We start from the raw sequence: 12757 nt of genomic DNA on the forward strand, positions 1-12757 counted from the left end.
TATTACATGCTTTTTATCCTTATAAAGGCCCGTTTTCTGAGTTCAAAGGATCAAGTCTACCTAGGAGCTCAAATATAGTGCCCAAACAGTACTTCTGAAGACAAAAAATTTTGTTTATAGTTCGAAACTAAAGGAGAAAGGATGTGTTTTAGACATTTTTCAGGGAATGCAGAGAATAGAACAGAGGAGGTTAACCTAAGCTAAATATAAGACAGACAATTCAAAAAACAAGAATGCAAAAGCCATTAACTAAGGACATAAATGAACACGCAAAATATGTTGTCTATAGTTGTTTTTTCTCTTTATCCTGGTTACAAACCTCATGAAATCTCAAAACATTGAAAATTAAAAGAATTTTTAAAGGAACACATCGATATTAATTTCCTTGTTTGGAGAAGTAAGTAGGCTGCTAAGTTTCATGTGATTATGATGATCAAATGTTGAAAGGAGTTCTGGTAGTTACCAACAGTTTTATTTATTTATTTATTTATATCGCATTCCAAGTTATTTTAGAAGAACTTGATCCCTTGAGATGAAAACAAACTTTAAAACAAATAAAAGGAATGACCCCCCCTTTTTTTTGCAGATATCAGTGAGCAGTGTAAAGGACGTAAATCAACAGATAATAGATTATGTAAAAATGTTTATAATGCTGTACAAGATTTACAAAGATAAAGTGATTGGTCTAAGTTCTCCTTGATGGTTAAGTCATAGAATTCAGGTAGTATCTTGTCCTTTTACCTAATCCATGCCATTTCTATCTACTGGACTATTTCTATAGAAGCTCACATGAGACATGAACATTTGAGAAATAACTTCACACATGTATTCTGATGAGGTCAGCCTAGGATGTTAATCTGGTGAGATGATTCATGACTAAAGACATGATACATACTGTTTGTCTTGTTTTGCTTAACTGATTCTAGATATTCTGAAGCTTAAGAACAGATAGCAAAAACTTTTTCCATACTCCAGCCTCCATTTCATCTTGAGTTCCTATTTTGCTGACTACACCTCGGGTTCTTGAAAAATAAATTGCAAGTAAAGCATGAGGAACCAAAGTTGATTTCAGAGATGTGTTAATTGAATACAGGATATTATTTCCCCTTTTCTATTTCTCAGAAATGGCACACTTTTCAAAGATTCTACAGTTATGGGCTTATACAAAAAAAGCTAAATAAATGATTACATCTATTAGAACAAAGAAGTATCAGAAGTAAATATGCATAGGTGTACTAGAAAGCTTAGAAAGGCCAAGTATTTTGTTGCAGAAGAACTACAGGGTTTAAATTCAACATAAGCCAACAGGCTACATACAGAGCCAGATCAACTCTGGACCCAACTGCCAAGATCAAGGCCGTTTACGGATAAGAACAGACCTTGAACAGTATTTGTCAAGGTCTTTTTAATTTTTTTAAAAACACTACAACTATTTGGGAACATTGATTCCAGATTACATTTGTACATAGCTTTGATCTTTTGTATATTTTACTTCTTGAATTGATGGTGAGGTAATTTTATATATTATGTTTTTTACTCTAGTCCAGTGGCATTTTTAAAAAATGCAGTGCTATAGCTATACTATTCTTAAGATCCCAAACATGCTATTTACTGCAACTTTTAAGGAAGGCAGATTCTATTGAATAAACTCTTTCCACCCTGCCCTTTTCTACTGAGGACCCCAATCAATTTGATTTGGGGGCTAAGTTTATAATTAGAGTCAAAGAATAAGTAATTAGCTTTATTTAAAAGAGAATTTGGATTTCTGATAAACATTTAGACTCCAAATAGGAAACATGTGTCCAGATGTGATGGCATAGAGCATGGGGCAAAGTAGACAAAGTTCTTAGGAACAGGTGGTTGGAATGATTTCTGAAAACAGAAATGCTGAGTATTCCATGCAGTTGATTGTGTTGCTATAATAGTTCTTTCTCCTTCCTCTGCAATCTCCTTTTATTAAAGTTGCCTGCCCAGAGAAAGAAGACCATGTGTGCAAAGTTTTGTTTTTTCAAGGCTTTGCTTTTTGGAGAAGGTAGAGTGGGTGCAGAAACTACAGACATCTCTAAGTTCAACATCGGTGCCAGTGTAGTATGAATAGGAACCACAGATGAGGGGTGGTGGGATGATGGTTCATAAATCAAACTAATAGGCAAGGATGCTCAGGAAAATGCCGTCTGCTGGGAATGTGCAAAAATGTTGGGCAGGACTCTTGACTTCCACAGGACATGGAATGGAAGTTAATAAATCTCATCCAGAATTTAAAAGGAAGGAAAACCACAGCTACTTCCTAGTAGGACTACAATACTTTCTTTTTCTCTCCCTCCCCACCCCCATTCTTTCTCCCTTCTTCCCTCTTTCTATTGGGGGGGAGCTGTTGTTAATAAATTCATAAATATCTCTACATAACTTTTTGATTTTCTGAGTCTTAAAAGACATTATTAGCTTCTTTTTTCCATTTCATTTTATAAATGAAGAGACCAGACAGAGCTCTGAGTAACTTTTCTGGAGTCACACAGGAATGAGTGACAGAGCTGGGAATTAACAGATCTGTCTAAATCCAAGGCAATGTGTATTGCACTAGGCTACAGAATTGTACTGTATACTTGCACTGGGGGTGGGGAAGACCTCTGATGACTTAACAACCTAAAAAACTGTTTGCCGTGTACTAGCCACTCTACCTATATGTGGATGAATATGTTCAGATATATAAAGAAATAAGTAGGAGTTTTTGAAGGAATTACTTTTGCTCTATCATCATTTTATTTTTTGACATAAGTTCTTCAACAGAATCAGTTTTCTTTGGTGAATTTGCTCCAGGAAATACAATGTTTCTGCATTTTTACAGATATTGGAGGAGTTAAAAACTCGTATAATATGGGAAAGCATAAATCATAAACGAGGGTTAAGTGAGAAAGCGTGACAAGCAGGCTGTAATCAAAAAAGAATGAATTACTGGAAAAGTTAAGTCAGATATCAGTTAATACAGATGAGATTAGATTCTAATCACATTCATGAGCAAATGAAAAATTTGAAGATTAAAGATCAATGAAGAGCTGAGATTTAGTTAAGGAAGAAAACGTTTAAACACTTTATGGTTGTTTCTGACAATTGAAGGTGAAATAAGTAAACCCAAATTGGGGAGAAATTGGATGAAGAGTGGGCGCTGAGGCAATTCGGGTGTTTATGCAAAGCACTTCCAAGGGAAATATAGGTTTAGATTCCACTGAGGAGGAAGACAAAGGGAATATAAAGAGAGCAGAAGTATAGGAACAGGGGCTGGGATTGGGGCTTAGTCATGTGTGAGGCACTGGGTTTGACCCCCAGAACCACATAAAAATGAACCACATAAAAATAAAAATAAAATAAATGTATCTACAGCTAAAAAAAAAAAAAGTGTAGGAACACCGAAGGACAAGAGGTAGTTCTCCTATTTCTCAGTTTGAAGAGGAAGAGAACAGAAGGCGAATAGTCAGGATTTTAGGCAACAAATAGCTATAGGAGATTTTGAAAAGTGAGTAAGAAAAAGCATATTGTCCTAAATGAAGATTTTCAAAGTTACAAAGTGTCAGGGATTGTTGACTTTTTTTTTCCATGCCAAAAAGACCTAAAAGAAATGAATAATTAAGTAATAGGCGTACTAAGTGGCACAAACACAGATAATGGATAATTTCATGCTTAGTTCTGATAGTACACAGAGGGAGAACAAAAAAATCAAAATGAGTGAAGATTATGAAATTAGTGAAGGCTTAAAACAGTAAGAAAAAATTAGAGATTTAGAAGAATCTAGAAGAAAGCAGGATGTTATTGGGGACAAGGCAGTTATGAAAATTACATATTGTCTCATGCGATTCCCAGTATCTATCCAACATAGGTGCAGTAAGAAGAAGCAACAAAGTTTAAAAGCCCCAATCAAAGTTCAGTGCCTGGTAAATGGAGTTAGCTGTCAAACCCAGGCCTTCTCCAAAGCCTGTACTATACTAAACCACCACTAACATGGTGTTAATAGCCATCAGCATTTTTAAAAAGAATTTTTACTTTAGTATATATTTTAAAAGATACATTTCCTTCATAGCCAAAAATATCACACTTCACAAAATTAATGGTTATTTTCAATATACTTTGCCCATATTCCATGAGTGCTCTCCAAATACCAGTTTCAGCTCATCTCTCCATACAGGATCCAGTCCAAGTCACACCACTGTGGCTGCCTTTCTTTATTCTTCAATCTAGATGTCTCCTTATGACACTACCTATCCTGTAGAGTGTTTCACCTCTGGATTTGTCTGATTGCTTCTTTGTGGCCACTTGTAAAGTATTCTTCTTTTTCCTGCAAACTGAAAGTTTCAACTAAAGACTTGATAGATTCAAATTAAAGCTTTTGGTTGAGAGTGGTATGGTGAATGCATATACACAGGCAAAGAATGAGGGGAGGGATAATAGCTGGTCCTTCCACCACTATGGGTGCTGTCTGGTTAATTAGAATGAACATTTTAAAATATATTTTTGTTTGTTTTAATTAGTTATATATGACAGTAGAATGCAGTTTGACACGTCGTACATAAATGGAGTGTAACTTCTCATTCGGGTGGTTTTACATGACATAGAGTTACACAGGTCATGTAATCATATATACACATAGAGTAACAATTCCTGATTCATTCTACTATCGTTTCTGCTCCAGTTCCCCCTCCCCTCCCTTCACACCTCTCTGTCTAGTTCAAAATACCTCTATTCTCCCCGCCCCTTATTGTGAATTAGCATCCACATATCAGAGAAAACATTTGGCCTTTGGTTCTTTGGGATTGGCTTATTTTGCTTGGCATAATATTCTCCGGTTTCATCCATTTACCAGCAAATGCCTTAATTTCATTCTTCCTTAAGGCTGAGTAATATTCCATTGTGCATATATACCATATTTTCTTTATAGAATAATAATGAACTTATTCTTCACTGTACGATTTTATCCTCAGAACTCCTCTGCTGTTGTATAGTTATGATTTTCCTCTTATAAGAATGTAACTTTTTTTGTTAGTTGGGAAAACCATAAACAAAATTTATTTCCCCATCAATTGATTGCCGGATAATTGCTGCCTGAATAACTTCACAGGGGCTCCAAAATAGTGATTTTATATTTTTGTTATCATGAACATATATCAGCTGACTGACTCATCAAGTAGGGCTGCCAGGAATTCATAAACACAGGTCTAACTGGAAAGGAAAGCTCAATGCATAATATTCACATTTACTTACCCATTTTCAAAGTAAGAAGTTGTTTTAATGGCTACTTCAAATGGTGATGAAAAGGTTTTGATGACTTGACAGTCATGGTGGACACATGGATTGTCATATGTGTTTGAGTTACCTACCTCTTGAGAACCAAATAATGCCAAATTAGACCTGTAGGGAATGCAGCGACTTGACTTTGTTCTTTTCTGTGATATGACTCCATTGTTCTTTCAAGTTTCCTTACTTTTGGTCAGAAGATAACCTGGACTTACCTGTGTTTCCTTGTTCCAGTGAAATTAGCCATTTCTTTAAGGAGCCCTGATTATTTTTTAATGAGGAATGGTATTAGAGAACAAAATTTGGGTTTGAAATGGAAAGTTTTTGGGTTTTTTTGTTTGTTTTTTAAGTCTAAACTGTAGTCCTATTGTAAATATATTTTCTAACTTTGGTCTCATCTTGAAATTTTTTCCACATTATTAAATACCCTACTAGATGTTCTTTAAATGACTGAATAGAATGTTCTGTAGTTACATAATTTTTGTTGACTGGAGTTGGGTATTTAGACTCTAACATACGTTTTTATTTTTAAAGAAGCTATTAATCATTAGGCTTAGGAAAATTGTTCTGATCATGCAACATTTTCATTTACTTTATCTTATTTGTTAATACTATCCTTTATCAGTGATTACACAGATTTTATTATACAGAAATATTTTCAGTTAAGAATTCTCAATTCAGTTTTTAAACCAACCTAAAAGAATGAGAATAAATAAAACATCATAACATCTTTAGGCACATTGTTGGTTAGTGAAAGAGAACTGAAGAACCATTTTGTTTTCCTTCTACCTTTATTATAATTGATACAATTTGTATCTATTTTAGGTATATAGTGTGATGTGTTGACATATGCATACATTGTGAAGTGAGCACCATGATCAAGTTCATTAACACACCCATCACCTTATTGGTGGTTAAAAAAAAAGCATTTGGAATATCATCTCAGCAAATTAAAATTTACAGTACTTATATTTTGGTCACCATGCTGTATATTAGGTCTCCAGAGCTAATCATTTTATAACTGAAAGTTTATAACCTTGTAATCAATCTCTCTTTTCTCCCACCCAATATCTTGGTAATCACCATTCTACTGTGAGTTTGACTTCTTTTAGATTTCACATATAAGTGAGATTATGTGGTATTTATTTTTCTGTATCTGGCTTATTTCCCTCAGCATGACATCCTTCAGGTCTATCTGTATTATCACAGTGGAAGAATTGTCTTCTTTTAAAAGGCTGTACGCATACATGCATCTTCTTTTGCTTTCCTCTGTTGTGGGACCCTTACACTGTTCCCATATCTTGCCTATTATAAACAATAATTGGCTGAAATGAACATGGAAGTGAAAAACTCGCATCCAAACAGTGCTTTAATTTCCTTTGGATATGTACCTAGCAGGGGAATTTCTGGATCACATGATAGTTTTTCACAATGTCTCCATTTTGTTTACCATAATGGCTGTTCCAGGGCAGCGTTCTACTCCCTTCATTCTAGAGAACAGAAAATTAGATCTTGCTGAGATTTTTTGTGATGGTTTATCTTGTTTATGAACTTGAAGGATTAAAAGATGCCTAGATGAAGATTTGGGCCTACTTTCTCTATTAGACACAGGGTCTCTGGTTTACTTCCTAGGTTCTTGATCCACTTTGAGTTGAGTTTTGTGCATGGTGAGAGATAGAGGTTTAATTACATTTTGTTGCATATGGATTTCCAGTTTTCCCAGCACTGTTTGCTGAAGAGGCTATCTTTTCTCCAATGTATGTTTTGGCACCTTTGTCTAACATAAGATAACCGTAATTTTGTGGGTTAGTCTCTGTGTCATCTATTCTGTACCATTGGTCTACCAATCTATTTCAGTGCTAATACTATACTTTTTTGTTACTATTGCTCTGTAGTATAGTTTAAGGTCTGGTATAGTGATGCCACCTGCTTCACTCTTCTTGCTAAGGATTGCTTTAGCTATTCTTGGTCTCTTATTTTTCCAGATGAATTTCATGACTGCTTTTTCTATTTCTATGAGGAATATCATTGGGATTTTTATTGCATTAAATCTGTATAGTGCTTTTGGTAGTATGGTCATTTTGACAATATAAATTCTGCCTATCCAAGAACAAGAGAGAGCTTTCCATCTTCTAAGTCTTCTTTAATTTCTTTGTTTGGCATTCTGTAGTTTGCGTTGTAGAGGTCTTTCACTTCTTTCATTAAGTTGATTCCCAAGTATTTTATTTTTTGAGGCTATTGTAAATGGGGTAGTTTTCCTCATTTCCCTTTCAGAGAATTTTTCACTGATACACAGAAATGCCTTTGATGCCCTGACTTTCTTAATAAGACTCCTATAGTGCAAGAATTAAAATCAAGAATTAATAAATGGGATGGATGCAAACTAAAAAGCTTCTTCTCAGCAAAAGAAACAATCAGTGAGATGAATAGAGAGCCTACATCCTGGGAGCAAATTTTTACCACTTGCACATCAGAGAGAGCACTAATCTCTAGGGAATATAAAGAACTAAAAAAGCTAAACACCCCCCCCCCAAAAAAAAAAACCCAATAAATAAATGGGCCAAGGAACTGAGCAGACACTTCTCAGAAGGTGATATACAATCAATCCACAAATATATGAAAAAATGTTCACTATCTCTAGGAATTAGAGAAATGCAAATGAAAACTACTCTCAGATTTCATCTCACTCCAGTCAGAATGGCAGCTATTAAAAATTCAAACAACAATAAGTGTCGGCAAGGATGTGGGAATAAAGGCATACTCATACATTGCTGGTGGGACTGCAAAATGGTGCAGCCGATATGGAAAGCAATATGGAGATTCTTTGGAAAACTGGGAATGGAACCACCATCTGACTCAGCTATCATACCTTGGTCTATACCAAGACTTAAAAACAGCACACTACAAGGACTCAGTCACATCAATGTTTATTGCAGCAGAATTCACAATAGCTAAACTGTGGAACCAACCCAGATGCCCTTCAATAGATATACACAAGGAATATTACTCAGCAATAAAAGAGAATAGAATCATGGCATTTGCAGGTAAATGGATGGAGTTGGAGAATATAATGCTAAATGAAGTTAGCCAACCTCCCCAAAACAAATGCCAAATGTTTTTTCTGACATAAGGAGGCTGATTTATAGTGGGTTGGGAGGGGGAGCATGAGAGGATTAGAGTAACTCTAGGTAGGTGAAGGGGGTGGGTGGGGGGATGGGGGTAAAAATACATGGCAGAATGAGATGGACATCATTACCCTAAGTACATTCTTAAAGACACGAATAGTGTGAATATACTTTGTATACAACCAGAGATATGAAAAATTGTGCTTTATATGTGTAATATGAATTATAATGCATTCTGCTGTCATATATAACAAATTAGAATAAAAAATTTAAAAAGATGCCTAGAAAACTGATAAAACACATTATGCCTGTTTCCAGAGACCATGGCATGTGAGTAAAACAACTGACTCACTCTGAAAGTGGGTGGCACCATTCAATAGACTGGGGACCTGGGAGAAAAAAATATTGGAAGGGAGAAGCTCAAATACATGTGTATACTAGATTCTTCTTGAGTGGATATTTTGGTTTTAGTTTAGTTTTGTTTTAGCCGTAGATCATGCACTTCATAATCCAGACTCTTTGTGGATTTGCACCAGCCACTCTCCAGGGGGCTTATAGACCCTCAGCTTTGGACTGGAACTGCATCATTGCTTCCTCTTGTTCTGAGGCTTCCAGAATCTTGGACCAAACATATACTGATTTCACCAGCTCTCCAGCCATGGAGGAACTACTGAATCTCTGATTAAATAAGTCACTCTGATAAATACACACAACACACAAATATGCATGTGTATACATATCTACACACACATACATATTTTGTTTCTTGTGGCCAACCCTAATAAATTAGGTGGTAGAAGCATAATGAGGAATTTAGGACATTCAACTAATATCAATTCTCATTTTGCAATTCTGCTGTTAATAGCTGCTAATAGGCCTGGTTTTGGTAGAGGAAAAGGTAAATATCATAGTAGAATTTACTATGGTGAGATCTGGTATCTGCAAAGTTAGAAAAGAACCAAGAATTGAAATCTTGAGAAATTGGAATTTAGTAGAAAAATACATAAGGAAGGGATATAGCATGAATAAAAACAGGGAAATGGGCACAGTAAATTTTATGACAGTGCATTTCAGTGCAGAATGTATTATTGAGGGGGTTGGGCTCAGTGGGACACCTAAAATGTTTTCCAGGTAGATGGTCAGTGAACAGTCCATTCAATGATGAACTTCCATGTAATGTTTAATGGGAAATATTTATGCTGACAAAAACCCAAGGCTTACTATACACACACATCAATACTTTTACAAACTGACATTATTACATTTCTAAAAATGCTAAATCATGGTTAGCCAAGTATCCTTATCTATATTGCAGGTCACATGAAGCTTTGCTTAGTGATAGTGTCATCTGGGTCATACCTACTTCTAATTAAAAAAAAAATAACTTTGATTCTCTGTTTATTAAAGCATCTAAGGGAAAGATATTGATAAAATTCTTTCCCAGTATTTATGCTCCCCCTGGTGGAGATAAGGATAAATAACCAATGTTCCATATCCTGATGTTAATATATCAAAGGTAACTATTTAATTTTGCTTTAATAGGGGCTGTGACTAACAGTGCTTGTGACCCTAATTATTTATTGACAGATGATAACATCTTAAAAATATCCCACACCTTTCTTCACTGCTATTACCTGATGTGGCTACTCTCCCATGTACACATATTTGTAGGCCGAAGCACAATTCTTCCTTTGCCTCACATCCTCAGATGTTGTATAAGATTCAAGTCATATTGTACAAATGTAACAGTACTATTTTTGATATTTCTGATTTATTCCCACCAATATCTGATGTAGTAATCTCTTTTCAGGCTTTCATTGACTAAGAATATAGAATTCTTGTGGTAGAACAATGTAAAAATAGAATTTGGTATTCCATATCTCCATTTAAAAACAGACATAATGGTCTAGCAGCATTAATGTCAGAACCTTTTGAGTATTCTTTTTCTGTCACATCATTCTTGATGAATGAAGTTACTATTATAGGTTGGAAAAGAAGAACAAAAATGTAAACATTGAATAGAAAACTTTAAATAAAGCACTAAAATGTATTAGAACATGGCTCACAGAAGTTAAATGGACAAAACTGATGAATTGTCTAAATCAATATTTCATCTGAGGATATTTTCTACCATATTTGCTAGAAACCCATTTTATTATATTCTATAAAATGAATATCACAGTACCTGTGTATACTAGAGATTACTATTAGGAAATGAGAAAGATGTTGATGTTGGGGCTTAGAACACAAGTCTGTCACTTTGGTAGGCTGAGTACTTTGAGTTAAAGGAGATTGCAAGGCCCCAGAAGCTTCCTCAGAGGCAAGGTCTCTGACTCCCGACTCCCTCCTTTCTCCCTCAGAAGTAGAATAGGGGATAGGGATGTGGATCAGTGGTAGAGTTATTGCCTAGCTTGTGTGAGGCCTTGAGTCTATTCCCAGCAGAAGTGAAACACAGAAACCTTCCTAAAGGCAGGTCATAGAAACTAGAAACTCTCTTCCTAAAAGCAAGCCATGCTGCCTAGGGGTTTCTCTCTCTGTTCTCCCAACCCCTCTCTTTTTTTGGAAGACCCTCACATCAGAGGAGTTCTGCCTCATGCCTGGGAGGAGGGAATGCTATCACAAAGGACAAGAATCTGAACAGACAAGCCTTGCTAGATTTCTCCCCTCACACCCTTTTGTTTAATCACATTTCTACACAACTGTCCATCATAAAACCTAAATGTTAACAGAGGACAATTTTCCTTGAGTCTTTGGGCCTTCATTTCTGTAGCTCCCAATGTCATGTAAAACTTTGCTAACCTGTCTTTGGTATAGAAGTGTCAGCTGTGATCCTTTGACAGGTAAACTGTCAAGTCTTTCCACACCTACATTATCCCAAACTGTAGGACTGTGGAATCTGAACCACACCAAGGGTAAGGAGACACTGATTACATCTCGTACAGGAGGAGTCTGCCCAAGTCATTTATTTTTTCCCCATGAAAATAATGGGAATTATTTCTTTTATGTTCCAGAGTTCTTGTCAAGGCTATCTGAAATAATGTATAGAGGAAAAAGCTACACAAACTGAAATGATAAAGTGGAGATATTTCAGGATTTTGTGTATACAGAATTTTAAACTATTGGTATTTATAGATATATCTCCATTTAAAATTAGATGACCTTAAGTTTTGATTACAAACTGATTTTTATAATTAAATCATTTAAAATACACTGGAAGGTCTCTGGAGAATCATTTAACATTTTATTTGGCAGTTGAATTGGCACCAATGAGTATGATTTTATATATATAAAGATGTTCTAACAAAAGATATGTCTGTTATACAGCTTTGCTTTTCTAACCCTCAGTGTGAGGAAATCATCAGTGCTGAAAGCACACTGCCTTGTCCCTGCTGTTGGTGAGATCCTGTTCACACTAGGCTTTTCTTCTTACATGTTTTAGGATAAAGTACTTATTGTTACAAGGAAAGTGCCCATTGAGTCAGAAAACCTTTGAAGTCATATTTAGAAGTTTAGAAGTATATGGAAGCCAGAGTACCTGCCTAGAATTTCCTGGGGTTCAATTCCCAGTACTTAAAAAAAAAAAAAGGAAAAAATGTATATGAACACAGAAAATCCATGAATAATGCAAGAAAAGAATGGGAAATGAAAGCTTATGCATTGGCTGGAGATTTAAGAGTATATAAACAACCCCCCCCCCCAAAAAAAATCACCCTCATTACTAACTCCTACATACATAAGATTTTTATATATTTTGACATATATAAGTAAGCACTATTGTTTGAAGCAGGAAGAAAGATGAGAAAATACACTTTTTCATATACTTAAATGCAATTAGCTAACTAAAATCTGAGGTTCAGGACCCATGTGCATTAGTAAAATTAGGGGATCTATTTGTAGGTATGAAATAAAAATTGAACACATTTATTTAAAAACTTCCAGAAATGCAAACTTTTTTATATTATTTTAAATAATAGATTTAAATACTCTTAACTTAAAAACTAACTTAGAGAAGAAAAAAGTTAGTTTATGAATAATCCAGTGTCCTTTACGCATGAGGTCAGATAAAATTAATGCACATTGCATACTCTTTGGGCTATGGAGATGACCCAGAATCCAATCAAACCTCTTTGCCATTTTCATTACATTAAATACAAAAAGACTAAAACAAACACAAAAATACAAAATGATTAAGATGCTTGTGGATATAGTTCTGTATTAAAAATCACTTCTTATTTCAAGGATTGCACCTAGAGAACCCCTGATGTCTTAGAATATAAAGGTTTAGTGTAATTTCTAATGTCAAAAATATTTGAGATTTATATTTATAGTAAAAAGAAATCTATGGAAAT

The sequence above is a fragment of the Marmota flaviventris genome, chromosome 15, assembly GCF_047511675.1.
Source record: "Marmota flaviventris isolate mMarFla1 chromosome 15, mMarFla1.hap1, whole genome shotgun sequence".
Taxonomy (NCBI): Eukaryota; Metazoa; Chordata; class Mammalia; order Rodentia; family Sciuridae; genus Marmota; species Marmota flaviventris.